At 38.8% G+C, this 22,227-nt stretch overlaps 1 long non-coding RNA gene across 2 annotated transcripts in view; it reads right to left on the reverse strand.

Annotated features, from left to right (window-relative positions):
- Positions 1–2,631: 2,631 nt before the first annotated feature.
- Positions 2,632–22,227, reverse strand: part of LOC107504476 — a 52,594-nt gene continuing 32,998 nt past the window's right edge. For both annotated transcript variants that reach the window (XR_001595492.2, XR_001595491.2), the window contains exons 2-3: positions 18,413–18,550; positions 2,632–14,859 (exon numbers count right to left, since the gene is read on the reverse strand). This is a non-coding gene — a long non-coding RNA (uncharacterized LOC107504476). The remainder of the gene's footprint in view (positions 14,860–18,412; positions 18,551–22,227) is intronic.

Here is a 22,227-nt window from a genome sequence, read left to right on the forward strand (position 1 = left end):
CTAGTGAGAACCTTCCAGTGAAATATATTGTAAAAAATTGTCACCCTTCCCTACTCTGTCCCTCCACCTCAATTTCCCATGTGGGAAACTTACAGTTACTATGGCAGCCTGTAAGGATTTTTGTGAACCCACTCATGGGACAAGAATGTTCAAGAAACCTTGAGTTCCTCAACCAAAAGATTATGTCTCAGATTTCCCAATTCTGACACCCAAGCCTTCACCTTGGCACATCAATAAATGCTTGTCATATTGTTGGCTGAAAGACAGTGAGCGAATCTCTTGAGAATTGCAGAGGTGTGCACAGGCTACTCAGTGTACCCTTGCCAAAAGAAGATAACAGCTTTCGTAGTTAGGAATAGGTCATTATTTTAAATCAGAAAAAAATTATATCTATATATATTTTTTCTATCTTATCAACTCTTTACTTTCTTTTTGCAGGTCTTTATTCTTTAAGAGAACTGCAGGTGTTTTTCTGCATAATGTATAATATGACCTATTAAGTTTACCCCAATGGAATTGGTTTCCTGGAAGACCAGCAGCGTGGTCTGTCACCCCACCCCCTTCAACCACCTGATGCCACTACTTCCAAATCGTGGAACTTCCCTATCCACTTGGGACTGCAGGACTCTTGGGACAATTGTCCAGGCTGTGTTTCACAAACAGGCCCTGGAACTCCTGGGAAAGAAGCTGTTTTGACTCATAAAAAAGGGGACTCTCCAGGTTTTGTTATGGATTTTCTAAGAGAACAAATAAGGTAAAGTGAAGGAGATAGAGTTGGTGCCTGGTCTAGGAAAAGGGGTAATAATAAGGAAGGATTTTCTCTAGCTATTCAACCTAGTCTCTTGCATTAAGAAGGAACTCAGGAGCCCCGTTTTCCTGATACCTTCTTAATTTTGATAAAAGCATGAAAAATTTTTAAAAAACAACAACAGAGGAGTGTCATTGACATTTCAGGGTCCATCGGTGTCTTATCAAGCTGAGTATGTTAGTAATAATGTTTTTAACGATGTACTTTCATCTTAAGTAGAGAAGGAAAAAAAGGAGAAAAACATACTTGAACCACTTCATCTCATTTCATTGTTCCAGCAAACTACACACAAGAATGATAAAGTCATTCAGCCTCTGTTATCCCAAATATTCATATTGTTATACTAGGTATGTAATTACTCTCATAGCAACTGCATCAGGAAGGCAAAACCCAGCAGACTTAACCACAATTTACAGATAGGTTAAGAGACAGCCAATTAGGTGAAAACAATTTAGTTCCCTCGCTAGTTCTTTTGTCTTCGCGATCTCACATTTTTAAAAAGTGATTTTTTTAAACATTGAATTGATGGGGTGCTTTGGTGCTATGAGGACACAGCCTTAGATTTAAAAAGTTAAAAAAGTGGTCCATTTTCCAAAATTAAATAATAAATCAAGGTGGTGCTGTTACAAGAATCAGCCAAGAATATAGTTGTCGCAACATGTAATCCCAGAAATATCATTTCATTCATCAATTTCGCTTTCCTTGTGAACCACAGAGACTGAATAGTTTTAACAGAGATTATATCTAAGGAGGCCACCCAAATTCACCTTTCGATTATTTATTCTTCTGTAGCACTCTAGAGATATTAGGAATCTTAGTCCAGAAATATATATGTTCCATTGAAAGTAAGTATGTTGGGTTTTCCATTATCTGCGCCAAAATTAGTAGTCAGTCACAGACTCTTTCTTTCAGATAATGTTACCAAGGAAAAATGTCTCTTAAAGATTCTTGTGGGTTACATAGTCAGACAAAATTTTCCCTGTGCAGGCTTTGCCTCTGAACAATTATGATGCTGACCCAGCAGAAGCAATGTCTACATTTGGTCTTTGGAATCTGAGGAGGAAAACTAAAACAAGTGGTCATTACTGAAGGAGGTTTCAATAATTGCTTTAATGGGACAGAGTGATTTTATGTGAAGGTCTTTGTGACAACTCAGGAAGAAACAATCAAAAGGAAAACTGTTTTTACAGCTTGTGACTAGGTAATACCAATAAATAGGAATGGCGCCTTGCCCATTTATCCCAGAGACCCTAATACTTATGTTGACCATATAATTTATTGTCCAAACCCAGATTCTTTAGCAAGTGAAGGAGGGGTGCAATTAACAATTATGCTGGAACAACAGGTGTGTACTAGGACATTTCAGGCAAATGGGCAAATGGTCACTCTACTAATATAGGAAAGGAGGCTGATTATGGGAGAAGAACACTGACATGGGGTGGGTTTCTAATTAATATTTAATATGAAAGGGGCTTTTATAAAGAGTTTAATACATCTCCACTTTAACAATAGAAGTAAGCGATGTTACAGTCGTGTCCCCTTTTTACTGATCATTAAATCAAGGAATCTTATCTTGTCAAACGGTAGATTATTTTATATATTTCAGGTGTATTGACATTGACCTTTTTAACCCTGGAAACGAGTTACTAGAGCATAATAATGCCCTTGTCTTCTAAACATGAATACCCATTCCATGGAGAGTAACCTACTTACCCAGAAAACAGGAGTTTTCAATCTATCTTTTAGTCTAAAAGGTAATGTTCATCCTAGAGCATCTTGGGGGATAAAAGACCATTGTTAGCACAAAGGTTTGGCACATAATAGGAGCACAATAATTATTTCCTGAATAAATGAAGGACAGGGACTCAACAGAATTTCTTAAAAAGAAATATGAACACATACAGAAAATTACACACTTATTTTTATTTAACTCTTTCTAAACAGCTTCATACAGGAGATAAAAGGATACACAATAGTCAACAAGTCATTATTTTGCCTGTCTTTAGAAATGACAGCAAACAAGTCGCTATTTAGAACTTATAGAGGAGAGAATATCTCTCCATAGAAATTTCAAGTTTAACACATGAAACGGCTTTGCTTTGTTTTCTCTTCTTTTGGATTGTTAGTGTTAAAAAATAAGATAGAAATATTTTCTCCCACTTAATTGAAGTACTTTATTCCTTTCTTGAGTAAGACTGCCATCTTAGAGAAGGGATTTGCTATTAGTATTCAAGAAAGTTCATCAATGGCTTGACTATGAAATAAGAGATGAAAAGTTCTTATAGCCTGTGTAGAAAGACTTATAGAAGAAATCAGGAGAAACTTGTGTAAAGGAAACAAAGGAAATAATAAGACTTTTTAAAAAGAACAGTTATGTAAGATATAACCTTTGGCAGAAGCTGAGTAAAGGGTATGTGAAACCTCCCTGTTCTATGTTTGCAAGTACTTGTGAGTCTATATAATTTCAATATAAAAAGAAAATAGAACCCAAATTTTTAAAAGAAAAAGAAATGAGAAAGTTGAGATAGAGAAATAAACTGTCTTCATACAGATTTCACGTAATTTGAATATGCTAAAGAAACTATAGCGAACCTCTCCATGTTCTTTATTCAACATTCACCACTCTTTTGAGCACTTTTCTCTGTAACAATCATTTTTCTAAATGTTGAGGATACTATGATGAACAAAAGTTTCTGTTCTCATGGAGCTTATATTTCAGTGCAGGTAGATAATGAACAAATAAAAATCGAGTAGATATATAATGTTGCAGATGGTAGTAATTGCTCAGAAGAAAAACAAAGCAGGGTAAAGGAGTAGAGTGAGATAGGCAAATCCTATTCTAAATGTGTTTAAAGAAGCTCTGGTAAGGTAACATTTAGATAGAATGGAGGAAGGAGACTGAGCCACATGGATATCTAAGAAAAGAGCATTCGAGACAGACATTACAAGTGCAAAGGCCCGGAGGTGGGAGCATGTCCAAAATGCAGTAAGGAGGTCAATGTGGCATGCCATCGGTGAAGAGGGAGTGGTAGAGGATGAGTTCAGAGATGTGGGGTGAGTACGGGAAGCATTGAAGGCCTTGAAGGCCACGATATGGGCTTCAGTGAGTGAAATGGTAGCCTTTGGAGGGTTTTCAACAGAGCAGTAACATAATCTGAGTTATATATTTTTAGGTATTTCAAATTAAAACTTTACTTTTTAGAACAGTTTTAGGTTCCCAGAAAAATCAAGGGGAAAGTACAGAGAGATTTCCCATATACCCACCGTCCCCACACATATACAGCCTCATCCGTTATCAATGTCCCCCACCAGAGTGGTACATTTTTTACTATCGATGAACCTATGTTGATACATCGTAATCACCCGAGTCACTATTGAACTAGTTCAGGTGCGTGATACTGAGGCTTGGACTAGGGCTTTAGTAGTGGAGATGGTGAAAGTAATTAGATTCAGGACATATTTTGAATGTAGAGTTTCAGCTGAGTTGCTGTTTACCAACATGGAAAAGATGGTGGTGAGAGGTGGGTCTATCCTTTGACAAGTTAAGTTTAAGAGGCCTGATAAAAGTCTACATAGAGGTGTCAGGAAGACAAGGGGTCTGTAATTTAGGGCCAGGTTGGGGTCTGGACATGAAACTTGGAAGTCATCAGCATAGAAATGGCATTCCAAGTCAAGGGGCTGGATGATATTGCCCAGGGAAGGAGTTTAGACAGAGAAAAGGCAGGTGGTTCAAGAACTGAGCCTGGAGCAGTCCCTATGTTTCAAGGAAAAAAGAAATAAGAAAAAATTAAGAAGGAACAGACTGTAAGTTGGGAGGAGATCCAAAAGAAAGAGGTGTCCAGAAGGCTAAGAGAAAAAACTGTTTCAAGAAGGAGAAAGTAATCGATTGTAACCAATGAGTTGAGTTAGAGAAGATGAGGGCTGGTAAGTAAATACCCTAAGTAACCTTGACAAGACAGTTTAGGGAGAGTGGCAGGGCTGAAAGCCTGAGAGAAATGGTTTTCAGAATGTATGGGAGGGGAGAAAATGTCTTTACAAAAATAAAGCCAACTTTTTCAAGGAAAATTGCTGTGAAGGAATACAGAAAAAATGGGGTGGTATTTGAAGAGGGTGTGAAGTTAAAAGAGGTTGAGTGGAGGTTTCCTCACTAAAATCAAACAAACAAACAAAACAAAACAAAACAAAAAGTTTTGTTTTTGTTTGCGATTGTAGCTACAGCATATGTGCTAATAGGAACTATCCAGAAAGTAAAAACATTTTCTTAAAATAAGTGGGTAGTTTATATAGCTAATCCAGGATGAAGTCCCTAAAGTAGGAATGCAGGGAATTTTAGCTACATTATTCCAAATTGATTTAAAGGGAAAGAAGTTGAAAGAGGAATTTCAACTTCTTTAGTAGTATTACTAAATCATAGCCGTATTACTATGATTTCTTGGTCATGACCTTAACTGGATCCTATTAATAAAGGAGAATGTAGAAGACCAAAGATTAAGAAACAGAAAGCTCAGGAAACTTCAGAGAAGAGAGCAAGAAAGATATCTAAAGTGAATCCAGGGAGATTACACACACACACACACACACACACACACACACACACACACACGGCTGACCAGAAAGGCTGATCTTGGAAATTGTATTTATAGATGTGTAGAAGTCAAGTAAATCCTTCAGTTGGATTTGGGTTTTATGAGTTATTTATAGTGAATCAGAATGTGCTTTGGGTAAAAAAATAAAATAAAAAATAAAAAATCAGACAATGTAGAAGTACAAGGAATAAAAAATGAAAGTACACACAATCTTTCTCATATGCTGCTCTCTAGGGGAACCTTTGTTAAAAATTTGGTGCATATTCTTACAGATGTGTATGTGTGTACATATACACATACATATATGTATGTATAATTACTTTTCAAAAATAGAATCATATACTATTCATACTATTCTGCAGCTTGCTTTTTGTACTTAACAATATGTCTTTTGTATTTTTCCATCTCAATAAAAATAACTCTACCTCCTTTTTTATAAAAAAAAAATAGGAATAGGTAATACAAGAACATGATATCCTATATAAAAGGGACAACAGGGTATATATGGAATTTCTCTCCAATCTCTCTCAGCAGTAAATTTCTCCCCAGAGGCCACTATTACCAGATCCTTAAATGTCCTTTCACAGCTAGACAATGTAAAAACGTAGATATGTTTGTATTTATATAAATGGTAGCCTACCATACATGTTGTTCTATATCTTGCTTTTTAAATTTTAACTATATAGCTTAGAGATCATTCTATGTAGAGCTTCCTCATTCTTCTAAATGGCAACATTGTATTCTACTGTACCTTTATTTAATCAAATCCTATAGCTGGATATTTCCAATTTTACACAATTAACTGAATGCAACAATTTAGAATTTATTCAGCAAAAGGAAAAGGAAGAGACCAAAATATAGAAAGAAGACTAAATGAAGGCATTTTAGATTGTAAAGAATTATGGATTAAGATTATGTCTGGGGCCTTGTCTGTGTGACATCAAAGTAAATTATTGAAAAGCAATTTGAAATTCTAAGGATTAATATTCTTATTTTCAAAAAGGAATTTATTACTTTCAAAGAAGATATGAACAATGAAGAGCCCCTCTTTGTTTTCTATATCTAAACTCTTAATGACCTTGATGAAGCACTTTCCTGGGGCCAGTCAATGAAGGTCTCAAAAGTCATTGAGTTGTTCATAGAAATGCCTGCTTAAGAAACGGTTCTCCTCTATTTGGTATTTGTCAATGGCTGGTTGTACAGATACTGAATAAATTAATGTCACTGAAATGATACATCTACTAGGAAACTCCAGGGGAGGAAAAGTGATATTTTCCCTTCTATGTACAATATTAATCAAATTAGCTAGAAAAACAATGTTCCATGTTGGATGGAGTCTCAAAGTGTGGGTCTCCATGTCGATTCTGTGACCACTGGGTACGTAGAGTTGCATGAATCAATTCCCTTTGTTTCAATTTCCCATTAGGAAGACAAGAGAAATAATTATGTCTGATGCCCCTGCCTCCTTCAAAGCCACATTGAAAAAAGCAGAAATGAGAAGTTTCCCAGTAAGGTACTGTTTATGTAATCATATCAGTGTGACTCTGGTCAGGTGATGCCTCAAGGTGGGTTTAGAGGCAGAGATGTGTGTATCACAATCAACATGGAAGATTTTCCAAACTACTTCCTGCCTTGCTCCTTCCTTCCATCACCAGTTGAGAGCCACTATGGCTGAAGAAAATTTCTGTGACCAGTGCCAACAGGTAAGAGATATAAGTGTTGGGTCCTAAATAGTGAGAGATTTACACAATGGTAATTAACAAGGGCTTAGGCTTAGGGAGACCTGAGTATAAATGTTGGTTCCGCCCCCTTATAACTATATGATCTTGAGTGACCCATTTCACCTTTAACCTATTTCACTTTTTGAAGCCTTCGTTTCCTCACCTATAAAGAATCTATCTGCCTTTAAAGTTGGTGTGTCTGTCACATAGTTAACACTCAATAAATAGCTCTCCAATTGGTTCATTGGTAAACCCGACCTTAATTATCTACTCTGAGCCATGGATTAAGGCAATATTCATCATACTATGAGTTTACCAATTACGCCCTCATAAAAGATTAATAAATGTAGTATTCTTATGAACATATTTTCTTAAATACAGATTTGTAAGGCTAGAAATAGCTTTAAAACCATAAAGACTACTTTTTTAGAACCCTCATTTTATGGAGGGGAAACTGAGGCTCAGAAAAGCAAAAGATTTACCCAAAGTTACAAGGGTGATATGTATAAGGATCAGCACTAGAGCTGTATCTTCTGTCTTCCAGTACAGCATTTTTCACTTCTTGCCTCTTTCAAATCATGCACTTAATAAAAGTAAAATATACTTGCCTTAAAAAGTTAATGATGAGAATGTTATTTCCTTTCTATGACAGGTCAGTGACATCATCCCATAAGACAAGAAAAATCCTCATCCAGCTAATAAAACAATCATCACAGAAAAGTGTAGGAAACTATTCCCTATCTTTGCAGAGACGGCCACCAAAGACCGAGGGAAGAGTGAGTGACAGCCTGGACCCTAGGACCCGCACTGTGAGGGAAAAGATGGTAAATTCCATTGTCCTGAAATTTCGTAGGCTCCACATCCGCTTCCCCAGACGGTCCTGGGTTTCCAGCTTCTATGCCTCCCTTGAGGACGCACAAGATTTCCAAAAGTTCCATGTTTTTTCTCACGGCTGCTTCCTGGAATTCTCAGCTCCTGCCCGTGTGACTAATGCAGACATGAGTGTATATGAAATAAAATGATGCTACAATTCCCCTGCCTGGGTGAACATGGAGGTGCCCAGACCCACATGGAATTCAGGAAGTGGAGTAAGGGCAGTGACTAACACCGTGAAACCTTAAATTCAAGTCAGCAAATGAAAGCTAGATCTGTGCCTCTAAAAACAGGACCAAAGGATCTTCTGGGCTCCCACAACCGATTGAAGGGCAAGGCACCAGCACTGATTGAAGAGCTGGGCTATGGGTCTGGTCCACAGGACAGAGTGGAGTGGAGGGGGAGGTCACAGAACTGGAAACACTCACCCAGTCTGGTTCTGGATACCTGCCCGTCTGCCCACGAATGACCACTGTGGAATCTAAGGCCAGCGGACTGCCCCTAAAACTCAGCCTGGAGTCTCTGGCTCCCATGCATGGCCCGGCTCTGCAACCGCAGCAGACTCCACTCCGGCCCTGGCCACCATCGGGAAGGCGTCTGTTACCTCCTGCTTGGCCTCCAGTTCTGCGGTCTCAGGATAACCCAACGGCCATAAATCTCCAACTCCACTGAATGTTGCCCTACTTCTAACTGACTGCAGCTTGCCCTTTGGGAAAACAGCTTTACTCCTGAGTGCTCTCTGCTAAATGAGTGCCACCTTGTCTCTTTCCTCCACATCGTCATTATAATTAATAAGCAACAATATCATCCCTGGTGGTTATGTTCTTATTAGGTGTTAACTGGCCTTAGCATCATTATCTCATTAGGCCTTTCCACCTAAATTACTTTATCAGCTTCCCTCCGAAGGGGGTCTGGTACAGTCTGGTTGATTCTTCTGCACGAACACAAGAAAGCAAAAGGATAATCACAGGCATTTGTATCTGTTCCAGACATTAATCTTCTTGAAAAATTTACGTTATTTCTACTACTAGAAATATGTTACATTCCTATAAATCCACTCATCCAAAGTGTTTAAAGCAATACCCAGAAGCTTTTAAATTTAATCTCACTCATTTTTATGAGGAAAAAATATGTTGTGGAAATATATTCTTAAATATTTACTGCAGTAAAACCCCCCCTCATCACTGCCCACATTTCTATTTGAATAATTTTTTTCTAGTTCTTTTATTAAGAAGCTGAATTTCAAAACTTTTATAAAAAGGGCTGCGAACAGTTTTGCTTGCTTAGTCTCCACTTCGTTTGTTCTAAATGCAATCTTTTCTTTAGCTTCTCCTGATAATGCTTAGTTTTCTTTCCTTTCATGGCATTCATTTTACAAATCAACCTTTTATAAAAGGTAAGATGAAGACTATTTTATTCATAGATGAATGGAGAACAGAGACTAATACATTTCTGTAGAAATGCTTTCATTCCTGAGGACAAATGATGCTTATTGCTTTCTCTATTGTCCTCAGAATTTCATGTTAACCATGAACTCTTTTCATCCTTGCTTCCTTTATTTCTAGGTTGTGCACATTCTCCAAAAGTTGGGAGACATGCTATCGAGAGTTCCAACTTGCCTTTTACAGCCATTAGTCACGTTTTGCCTTCCATCCCCATTACCTCCTCTCTCCTTGCCTTAATCATCTCCCACATAAGTCATCATTCATCCTCACTTTCCCTAGTAATTTCCCATTTTTAAATGTCTTATTATCTCATATTCCTCATTACCCCCATTATCCTTCCAACTCTATTGTTCATTTAATTTTCTTACAAATTGTGTATCCTTATTTGGTTTGCTGCATTTATTTCCCGTGTCCTGCTCCCCAACCTATGAGTCATCTCTTTCCCCTTTCCTTCCACTTTCCAGTTCTGTTCTTTTTATTCTGAATGTGCAGATCATGATTTGAAATGGTAGAGATGAGACTAGATTCTCTTTCTATTGACTTAATTTTTAATATCAAATCATTATTCCAAAGAGAAAATCTAGGTTCATCATTCTGAAGCCTTCCCACAGAGGCAATCGAATATACTAGACCTCTTTTTTCTAATTCATTGGGGATAATACAAATCTCAAAATAAATATTGCACAATTGGTTGTTGTATATCTGAGATATTTCTTTCTCCCCTTAGCAACTAAAGCCTGGCATCATGGCCAAAAAACCACATTAATGTCTATGAATGTATGTCATATAAACCTTTCTCTCAGAGGCTGAAAGAAAATCCCTAAATACAAATCCTGCTGTCATCAAACTTTCTAGCAGTGCCCAGCCTCTTTTCCTAGAAGAGCATGCTTGTAGTTTTAAAAAAATTTTTTGTTTGTGTTTTTTTTTCGAAACTGCATGGGCTTTGGGGCCTTCTTCCTTTTCTTTTGGTCTTCCTTTCCTTCTAAAATCTCAGGATAATTTAGCAAACTCTAGAGACATACATTCTTCCCTCCATTTTCTCTACTTCAGGATCCTCCTTCACCTCATCTTTTTCCAACAAATGCCTTCCTATTTCAAACGTATGGCATCTTTGCACGATCTCACCTCTATATTCTCCCTCACTTCCCACTATCGTTTTATTTTGCTCCATACACACATTCTATGTCTTTCCCAGACCATGTTCAACAATGTATATGGCTGCTGAAACTTTTACAGCCTGTCTCCTTGGTCAAGAGGGGAGCTATCTTGTTCCTACAATTCCCTTCATTATAGGCAAAGGAAATGCTGGCATCGTGATGCTGGCAAAAGAAAGGCATCATGATCAACTTTATTAGAGATAACACCCAGGCAATGGAAGCAAACATGCTGACTAAGGGACAACCTCATTATACCATGCTACAGGAAAAATTAGGGTAATTTCTCCAAATCTAACCGTATCCCTGTTTTAGTTCTCTGGAGACCTATGTTCATTTTTCAAGCTTATTGATTTTCCTATTCCATCACAAGTATGTGATGTCTTACACCAGAATAAGGTTAGTAAATTGTAACCACTGAAATCTAACATTCATTTCCATATGATTATGACCTTACTCTCATTCTAAGCTAGCCAAAGGTATAGATCACTTATGCAGTGGGAAAGCCTGATCATTGAATTACTATGACTATATTTCTTTGAAAAGAATTGAGTTTCTCTGAGTTAATCCTTTCATGTATGACCCCATTTTTCTACTCTTTTTTCTAAAATACGACCCATTTCTCCCCTCACTATTCTATTATAATTCACACACTATTTCTCTTGAGGGTAAGATATAGTCTAATTTTCTTCATTATTCAATTTGGCTCCTGTTAAGTGAGACAGGCATTCACTGACAAGAAAGAACATTTAAATTTTGGCAAATAAGTTATTAGTATTCAGAAAGCTTTGCACCCCTCATATTTAATAAACCTCTCCATTACAAAATAAGAAATCTTGCAAAACAGTCAAATAAATTAGCAATGGGGCCACCAACAGAGTATATCCAACCCTGATTCAGATATGTCTCACTTTATCGGTTTTCTGTCAATCATTAAAACAAGAAAGATGGAACATACAATTATATACAAGGACACAGAACTCCTAATTCTTTCATCCTAGCTGAAGTAGAAGAGTTTTAATTGCTTAGAAAAATAAGATTTTCGGTTTTTTCTCAAGAGAGGCAGAGAAAACAATTGTAAATTGCCTTAGAGTCAATGGCTAAAGGAACAAGACTTGACTATGCAAATTGGAGATGGAAAGATAAGTTTATCATCTGTATTTTTTGTCTTCACAATGGCAAATATCCAGATATTTGAAAAATTACATAGTTCACATAATGTTCTCTTTTCTTCTATGGCTCTTCTGGCACATAAGATAAAAAAAAAAAATCTCTTTTCATTACAATGTTGAGAGTCATATAGATTTACTGGTACCACTTCTACATAATGAGAATAACACTGCACTAAGGTATTTAAATATGCCATCAATTATTCCAGGGTCGATTTTCCATTTATTTGAGTTGCGAAGCCCTTTGTTTCTCTTTAAGTCCTATCAGCCATTCGATCTTCTGAACTTTACTCAGTTTTTAGTGTATTCACAAGGGAAAGTGAAGGATGAAGGCAAGAGATGAAGCATTAATCAATTCATTTAGTAATTCTGTCATCTGCAATAAATGAAAGCAATAGAGAAAATTAAAGCTCTTGGCTATGGAGATACATTGGCATTAACTGGAGGTGTCAGTATATTCCTTGCCCTCAAACAGGAAGCAAAATTGAGTCAAGAGTAATTAATTCCCAAATTTAAGCCAGACATTGAAGTTACTAAAACTATTTCCCAAGATAACATTCTCAAATTCAACAGTTTGTGTCTGCAAGTCTCATTATAAAATTTCATAGATTTTTTTTTCCATAAAACATTTTCTGCACCTAGAGATATATATCGAATAGAATCGCTAATGATGGAAGAAACAAGGATGAGAAGTTACTTACATAGGACTCACGATGAGGTAAGAATTCATAGCAATGTCTTTTTGTTTGATTGGTGTTTTTTTTCTTTTTCTTTCTAAAAAGGCCACCAGCCATAGCAAATATATGTAGCACAGTATACATGAAAGATGTTTATTTATTGAGAGGTTTTCTTTTTAAAGTTTAGGAAGTAGTCACATAGATCCTTCCACCTAGGCAGAGATGGGTTGCAGGAGATGGGGTAGATAGTAACCATCACTGTATAGAGAACTGTCCCTCTACAGACGTATCCCGAGAAGTAAAAGATTGTCTCTTTCTTATATCTGGGCATAGATCTTTTTGTGGTGACCCTAGGCGTAAATGATTACCTGGAGGTATATCTCAAGGCACTTCAAAATTGCTTGAGCAGAATGGAGCACCTCCCTATAGCTGGTTACCCCGAGAATACCACCAGCACACTCCCCGTGACATGTTTGACTCTTACCAAAAGAAAAGCCAGCAAATAAAAAAGGAGTGTTTTGTCCCTCTTCTATGAAAGCTTCTGGAGTGTGAGAAATGTCAAGTCTACTTTGGACCTCCAAACCTATCACACACCTGGTACATAGTTCACACATGGTACATGCTCGGTAGAAATGTGATGAAGGAAAGAGAGGCAGAAGGTAGGGGTAGAAAAAAGGATGAAAGAGGGAATAAAGCCTCTATGGGCTCTACAGGTGTTTCTAGAATCTCCTCAGCTCCAAAGGGGAAAGGCAGACTCATTGTATCCTACAAGGTTGATAAATATCCCTCCAAAAAAAATAATGGTCAAGTGACTACTGTATATCCACTTGACCTGACAACTTAGGAATAGAAGAGTTGGAAAATAGTCAGTTGTTCACTAGTCTTGGACCTGATGTTAACATTTTTAGAGCTGAAAGGGATCTTGGAATCACCTAAGAGGCCTCCAAGTGGAATGTTATGTGACTTGCTCACAGTCACATAGCTTGTTAGTTTTAGAATAAAGACTAAAGCCCAAGTCTCAGAGTTCCCAGCCCAGCACTTCTCAAAATTGCAGTTTTCCTGCATAGAATAGAAAAGCTGGTTCCTGAATTCTATCCCTTTTTATGTCCTGACCCAAGTCATTTAATATCTCCCTCCCCAGGAGCCCTATGAACCCTAACTCTTTCCTTTGGCACCATGGTACCTTACACAGTCCACACTGATTCACAGAGCATTTGTAGAATGCAATTTTATGAAAGCATGGTCACTAGGCATGACTAAGGCAATAGGAATTACCCCATTAATTGAAATCCTGGGCTTGAGAATATCTTCGTGGTCACTTGTTTGCTGTGGTCCCTGTTCTTTACATCTAAGAGGAAACAAAAATGTAAGCTCCACAGGGTAAGGATCATGTCTATCTTGCTCCTAGGTTTCCAGGGTCCAGTAGGTACTTAACTATTTGTCGAATGATTGGACATGACCACCAGTTTCATATTTCATGATTCCAAGAATGTTCCTTGATGTCTTCATCTACAAAGAGCCAGCAATATCACCCTTCTGCCAAATACTTTAAAACATTCCCAACTCCAACTGATATCTCTATTGATCTAATAACTCAACGCAGAGTCTGATCCCCAAACCCATAGGCAAAGCATTCACGCTCCATTTGACTTGGGCTTTAGTCTTCTCTGTTAACACTCACATCCAATTGAATGAAGACGCACTAGGAGCTCACACCCTAGAAGTGGAAGATAGACAGTTTATGACTACCTCTTAGCTTCAAGTCCTAAAGGGCAGAGCAGAGACATGTAAGCTGATAAACTGGTGTCTCCTTCAAACCACTACTCGCTGATCCTCACTAAAGGACAGGCTGAGCATTGCATGGGAAAGGACCAAGCAGGAAGACCACGAGGGTAGTCTGCCTTCCCTCCATGGTTACAAACAATCCAGCTGGGGCACTCAATTTTTACATCCTGGTAGAAAAATTGGGAGCCCTGCAGTAAAACATCCCCATGCTCCTCTATATTCTGAATACTCCCTACTTTCCACCCCTAAAAAATTTATCAAGCCTTTCCTCCCAGCCCCATACAGAATTGTCCCTGAGAGAAGTTCTGGCATTATTTTCCTCTTCTTATATTTCCATGGATGTGTTAGCACACTATTGACATTTTAGTGCCTTTATAGTTTAGCCCTCCAAGCAGTTGTCCAGCTGGTCTGTCTTCAATCTGACCCTAATGCCAGCCATTACTTGAAATGAAGAAGGCAGTCTAGTTAGAAACTGTAGTTGGTGTTCCTCTTTCCTTAGGAGCAGGTAACCCATTCATAAGGTCTTCTCGATAATGGTGTCCAGGGGCCAGGGTTCAAGAAGCTCAGTGGCAGCGGTGGGAAGCAATATAGGAAAAGGCCATGCTCCTCCAAAGGAGTGAGTTTTCCTTCTGTCCCAGCAACTGTAAAATTATAAATCAAAGATCAAAATGTTAAGCTTTGGCTCAAGTGAGGATCTTGGTAAATACATGGCTTAAACAAAACCCGACGACGGATTCATTGGCATCTAAATGAAGTCTGTGGTTTTCCAGACAATGCAGCAGAGACTACAGGAACACACAAAGTATGCCTAAGGATTCTCCATTCCTTCTTTAACTTTGCTGTACTAAAGAATGAGGAAAAATATAATTGAAATAAATACAAGCGAATCTGCATGCAGAAAGGGTGCAGAATGAGTGGGCTGGGAAGAGGCACACTCAGGAAAAGGAAAGGGAGCCACAGACTCCCAAAACAGCTGCTGCTGCTGCTTCACAGTATTTCATAGAGATGACCTGTGGAGTTGTGATTTTGTGACCTGAGTGCTGAATAAATAACTACATTTGGGGAGGGGCTAAACTTGGATTTAAGATCCCACGAAAGTTAAAAGGACAGTAACTCAAGCTTCATCCAGCTCCTGGGTAAACAAAATGATCGATTTCTAGAGTAATTAACAACATAAGACAGAATGATAAGATGGTCTGGATGAAGCATCACGAGTTTAGGGCATTTCTGCCAAAAGCATAACAGGAAATATATTATAGCAGCATCACCAAGGAACTGGGCAAAACTGCAAAATCAGTGTCTGTCTGGCTGTCAACCCCTTTCCTGCTGTCCCACTCTGTCCCCCTTCTCAGGCTCCAGGAACCCCGTATACACGTACTATTATCCACCCACTCAAATTTCTTTCATTCAGAATACTATTTAAACAGAAAGTCTTTTAGTTACTAAATTTACTCAAATGTTAGAGTATTATCAATTAGTGGCTTTAACATTCCCATGGGATACTTCCAATTTAAAAATGGAGCCCATACACATGAAACTCTTAATTACAGAAATACTGGAAGAAGTGAGAAAAGGGGACAGATGAGCAAGGAAAGGGGTGGGGCTTCCCACGCTTCTTGTTTAATCTCACCACCATTCCACGCCAGCGACCAAACCTCCAAACAGTGAGATTCAGCGCCTTTGCCTCCAATGACACTGCGCAGCTGCTAAACCCAGCCCGAGATAGCGATTCTGTCCTCAGAGCCCATCTGAAGAGGAAGATTGTCTAGAACTGACACCTGAGCCTACAGAGGAGGCGCCTACAAATGCCAGTGATTGTGTCTGTATTCCAGGTATCTAACCCTGGTCCAAATTTCTTACTTTACAAAGAAGCAAACTGAAAAGTGAGTGGCTTACCCAGTGTCACAATGGGACCTACTAAAAAGTAGAGCCAAGATGGAGCTTAGGTCTCCCAGATCCCAGTCCACAACCTAGCTAAGTCCTCACAAGCGCAACACTTTGTTTTCACTCCAGGCACAGGAAGGTGAATCATGTTCTTCAAACTCTAGAGCAGCATTTGGGAAGTATCTGAATAGTACTGGCCCTTCCTAGACATCCTGGTTTAGTGGGTCTGGGGAGGCACAGAAATGTTAACAGACTCCCAAGGGTATTCCAATCTATGAGATGTAGGAACCACTCCCAAGCGCTTCCCTTGTCACTCTTCTATTTATCAGCACCCGTTGCAACCAGTTGAAAAGTCCCCTGAGGGACTGCTCTGGGGACATCCACTGAAGCCCAAAGATCCAAAGGCTCTCGACCACTGGGGCACAAGTCAAAGTCCTGAAGGCAAACACCAGGGCCTCAAGCAAAGAATGCTTAAAATGTACAAGGAAGATCTCCTCTTAGGCCCTGTTGACCTTAATGACTTTGTGACTAGCAGTATCCCAGCAATCCCCTCCACGTTCCTGTATAGAACCTTCCAACATATGCTGAGCCCAGGGCTGACATGGACAAAGTAAGGCCTAGTTATAAACAATCTATTAGGAAGATCAGACACGTATACTTGAGAAGAGTATCAACATGACACAGTAGTGTTATTGAAGATGCAACGTGGCAACACAGCTCAGTGTCATACAAGCATGTCCCACGTAATTCAATGATTTCCATACTCACTGGCAGAGTCTCGTGGCAATCCTAATCTCCTACCCTGGTGACACCGATTCAGTGAGCTTGAGGAAGACCCCAGAATCTGTACTTTTAACCAACTGCCAGGTAAATTCACAGATGAGTATTTGAGATCCTTACAGTGTTTTTTGAGGGCCAAGCTGAGAAGAATGCACAGGAATCTAGCGTGGTTGCATTTTATACTCATGGTTGGCAGGCCCTCAACATTCCCAACTACTCAGCTTGGCTCCTAGAACTGAAATCTCCTTGGTTTTGTTCCTCCGAGGTCGGTCTTGACCCACATTATCTTCCTACTTCCTGCTTCCTACTTAGGGCTCCTTCATCTTCCCAGTTGAAATTTGTTTTCTTGAAAAGGGTGCAACTTTATTCCTCAGGGAAACACACAGGCAAAAACCCATGTGCAGCCAGCTATTGTATGCCTCTATTTATATGAAATATTTAGAATGCAAAAATTCATAAAGACAGAAAGGAGACTGGCAGTTGCCAAGGGCTGGGGGGGTAGGTTTGAAAAATGACAGCTAAGAGGGAGAATGATGAAAACATTCTGGAATTAGATAGCTGTGATGATTGCACAACTTTGGGAATATATTAAAAACCACTGGGTTATACATTTTAAGGGTGAATTTATGATATGTGAATTATATCTCAATTTTTGAAAAGTCCATATGTGAATACTACATATCACATACGGGTGGATCACCTGGCTCCCTGGGTCCCCACAGTTATCAGGTGACATCCCTGAGACAACAGAGGCAAAATTTTGCCAGGACAGCTGATGACAATTATAGCTACCATTTACTACCTACTTATTATGTGCAGACACCTGTAATACACATTACATAGTTATCGCAGATGATACATCATAACCAAAGATGTAGATACTACTACTATTATTATTATTATATTGTATTGTTAACACTTTACAGATGGGGAAATGAATGCAGAGTGAGATTAAATAACTTGACCGGGCCCACAGCTAGGAAGTGGCAAAACTGATAGTTAGGGAGGTGTGGTTAAACGGGCACCGAAAGACTGCATAAAACCACGACTCTCATGGATCTGATATTCCCACCATTAGATAAGGGAAAAATAGAATAAGAATAGTGATAACAATGTAGCTAAGATTTATTGAATGCTTTCTATGTTTTGAACTTTCTACTAAATTCTCTACATAGATTATCTCATAATCTTCACAAAAACTGTATGAGGTACACACTATTGTTATCCCCATTTACAGAAGTGAAAAGTGAGACGTAGATATGCTTAAATAACACGTCCAAAGCACATGCTAGCAAGTGATGGGATCATAATTTGAACTCAGATCTTTAGTATTAAGCTACTTTGTCAGAGATCCAAACCCAGAAACCTATAGGGGATAAACGCGTGAAGTGGGCCTCATATGTTTCTTAAAATGCAAAACAGTATCTGCTCATCTTTTATTTATCTATGGAGATGTGGTACCATTTTCTCTTAATATTACAAGGCCAAACAAAGCACAAGAGCAATAATAGATGGCAAATGACACTTTACCTCAATGTTGGGCATACAAAAGGGAGCGGCAGAAACTGGCAACTTGGAGAAGAGCCCACTTCATCTACAGAGCCGGTCACCATTCAACTCCAACCCTCTGCTGTCAAGTGGGTACATGGTGCAGAATTGCCATATTTTCTGAGAGAAACCAGAAAAACAGATTTTTACATGGTTAGTTTTTAAAAAATGGCAAAGGATTCTTCAGGTTACATTTGGCCTATAGCAGCCCACTCTAATCTCTGTAGAGAGTAAAAGGCTTCCTTGACCAGCTCTGTATGACAGGAATTTGGGACTGGGGTAAAAAAGTGACAGGGTGAGTCCGGAACAATGAGGAAGGACCGTGGTAGGAAGACTCTTGTTGCACTAAGGAGGGTAAATCTTATTCTACAGGCCAGGGAAAGCGGAAGCTTTGTTATTTTGTTTTGTTTAAGAAGAGCAAGGCACAAGATCGGAAAAACATTTCTGAGAACAATGTGAAGTGTAGAACAGCTGGGAAAGAGAGCTGAGACATTGAAACCAAATGCGAAGTGACTGCAGTTGTCAGCCCCAAACCAAGGCAGTGGCAATGGAGACAAGAGAACGGACTTAAATCAACAGCAAAGACTGTCCTTAATAAATGGTAGATCTGCTCATATCAAAAGAGCATATACATACATTCTACTACAAAGCCAAAGCATCACTTGATAAAGAAAAGACCATGATGAAGAGGGAGACATCAGCAAATGTGAGGAAGAGAGCTGTGAGAGAAATAAAAGAGGTGTCTCAGGATACAACTTGTGTGAGGCTGGGTTTGCATATAAAAAGAAAAGGAAATGTTCTTGGCTGGGGAGGAAGCAGCTTGAAAACTGCCTAAGAAAACAAAAATGTAAATGAGGGAAATAATAAGAACACATATAAAGAGGTCAGGTATTAAGAAATTAAGAAGAAATAAGAAAGCAGCAGGGGAAAAAAAATCAGGCAATGGAGAGCAGTGAAGGTCCCCAAAGTCCAGATTTAATGCAGTGAGAGAAATCAGTGAAGGCATTTTAAAAGGATGGCATAATGACAGCACAAAGAAGATTCTTTAACAGAGACAAAACTCAAGAATAGAGACCACAATAGAGGTGTTTATAAGGAGTAAAAAAAAAAAAAAGAGGGCCGAAATATGGGAAAGGATTTTAGCTATTGGAGACCAATGGGAAAAGATGAGTTTTAGAGATGTCAGAAAAGAAAATATGACAGGATTTTGAAATGTTCTCAGAGTGAAAATGGGGTTGGTTCTGTAAAAAACAAAATGAAATAAAAAATACAACAGTCTCTCTCCACAAGTGCTTATGAAGCAGCCCTGAGGACAGCCAAAGATAGCACCAGAGCTACATTCTGAGGGTGTGAAAAGAAGAATGCAGTTACCAGAAAGTTCTGAAAGGGAAGAGAGCAAAGATTTTCACCTTTACCAAGCTTGGTTTTCATTGGTTATAACATTGCCCACACTGGAACATAGCATTCCACAGAACCAACTTCTTCAGAGGTAACTCATAATGGCCCAGAACATTCTGGAAGAACTGTAATAGTCACAAAGCAGAAGAGGGGAAAAGGAGGCATCTTTGCCATACACACAGTCGGGAGATGAAAAGGACCAAGAACAGTAACAAAACGTCGTATTGAAAAGCATAAAGTTGTACTTTAAAGGAGGAGAAATACAAGCTGGGAGAAAGGAGTATTATTAATAGCAACAGGAAGGGACTGTCGCTTACGTGTATGTCATATACCACCTGGTAGCTTATCTACAGTATTGTAAGTTTAATATCAGATAGGCAAAGTTACTCCATTTTGCAGAAGAAAGTGGGGAGAGGGGATGTAAAATAATTTATTGCTAAAAGTCACATAGAAAATTTTAGAGCTAAGCCTTGCTGGATTCTCAAGCTTATGCGTTTTCCACTATACCCCACTGACAACGAGCCATCTTCCACCTGGATTACTGCAAAACCCTGCCTAATGGTATATCTCTCACTCTCTCCATCTCTCAGTCAATATATAGCCCAAGCAATAGTACTAAAATGCAGATTTCATTGTGACACTCTCCTGCTCTAATCCCTTCAATAAATTCCCTTTGATATTCAATGGAGTACAAACTACTTAGCATTCCTTAGGAGATCCTTCAGGATCTGGCCTGGCTCACCTCCCAGCCTCATCTCAAGCTTCTCTCACTGCAGGTGACCATTCAATGACTGAATATATTTAAGTCTCTGGAAGGCACCAGGATCAATCTCCTCTCCAGGCCTTTGCATGTCATCCCTATGACCTGGAGCACTCTTCCTTCTGACCTCTAAACCCTCCCCTGAAGCAGTTTAGGCAACAATAGTAGTTCTTCCTCACAAAGCTTAACACACATTGGTAGAATCCTCTCTATATGTTTGTTCAGTGCTACACTCCCTCTACTGTGGCTACTTCAGGAAAGATCCTGTTTCTATCTTGTTCAGTCTTGAATCCACAATACCAAGTGCATATGCAGGCATATCATAGGTGCTAAATATACGTGTTTTGAAATGGATGAATAAATTTCATGGGGCAAATGCTGTCACTGGTTACTAAGGGAGAGCTATATCAGTAGAAGTCAAACCCATAACTGACCCCAAAGCCCCTACTCTTGGCATCTCCAATTTATGGTCCATTGCTATAAATTCTTTTCTTAAACATACCAAAAAACTCACTAACATTTTATTGAACATACGCTCTATGTGCTTCCTGTGCTCAGGGCAATAAAAAAAATTCTAAAAACAAGGTTCAATTCTTGCCCTAAGCAAGCTTACAGTCTAGTAGAGGAAACTTCATTTTGGCAACATGTTGCAACGGATATTCTCTTTAAATCCTTTCAGGACTGAGTTCATAGCAATCCTTGACAGTCAAGTATTTGATAATTGCCAGTATATCACTTGCTACTACAGGACTACATGGAGCCTTGAGAGCTGAGACTAAATCTTATTCTTCATTATAATCCCAGTGGTTAGCATAGTGCTTGGTATATAACAACAGGTTTAAAATAGTCATAAAATGAATGAAAGAATAAAAAAAGATGAATGAATGAACAAGCAAACAAGCCAAGTCTTGTAATAAAGCTTTGGAATTCTAGTCAGAGTCTCAGCAGGAATTTTCCTCCATCATTACACAGATAACGACCTGGTGACAAGTCCCCTAGGGAATCACCAGCCCTTTAGATACGCACACAGGCCAGACTGCAGAGCTGGTGGAGCACAGAGACCGGAAAAAGAGAGGCAGGGTAGGGGTTTAGATGGTTTTTCAGGGTTCTTGGCCCAGGTTCTTTCCTGTATCCTCAGGCTTAGAAGGGAGACACTGTGGGGCAGCCACACCCATATAGAATGTTGAGGCAGCTTCACCTGGCCCCCTCCTGCCACCAAACCTGCTCAATGAGGTTGACCAGAGAGGCAGGTCAATAGGTAGATACATCAATATAGTGTTCACCACACATTTCCCACTATTGGATAAGAAAACCCTTTGGTGATATATTAAAAGTATATCTTAATAATCACAAACATGAGTAAATATATAACTGAAACAAAGGTATTTGTAATTTCTATCTCTTTAAAAATTAGAACCAAAAATCTGAAAAAAAAAAAAACCCCGCTATCTAAACAGTATCTTTTACACACACACAGACACACACACACACACACACATTTCTGAAATTTCCCTGCTGCCAACTTGTTAGTTATTTGAATAAACATTATTTCTGTCACACACTTTAGCACTAAATAGTACCTGTAGTCAGTTAAAAAACCTTTATAAAGTTAGAGCATGGTATTATTTTGACACCAGAC

The sequence above is a fragment of the Rousettus aegyptiacus genome, unplaced genomic scaffold (assembly GCF_014176215.1).
Source record: "Rousettus aegyptiacus isolate mRouAeg1 unplaced genomic scaffold, mRouAeg1.p scaffold_m13_p_13, whole genome shotgun sequence".
NCBI classification, from domain to species: Eukaryota; Metazoa; Chordata; class Mammalia; order Chiroptera; family Pteropodidae; genus Rousettus; species Rousettus aegyptiacus.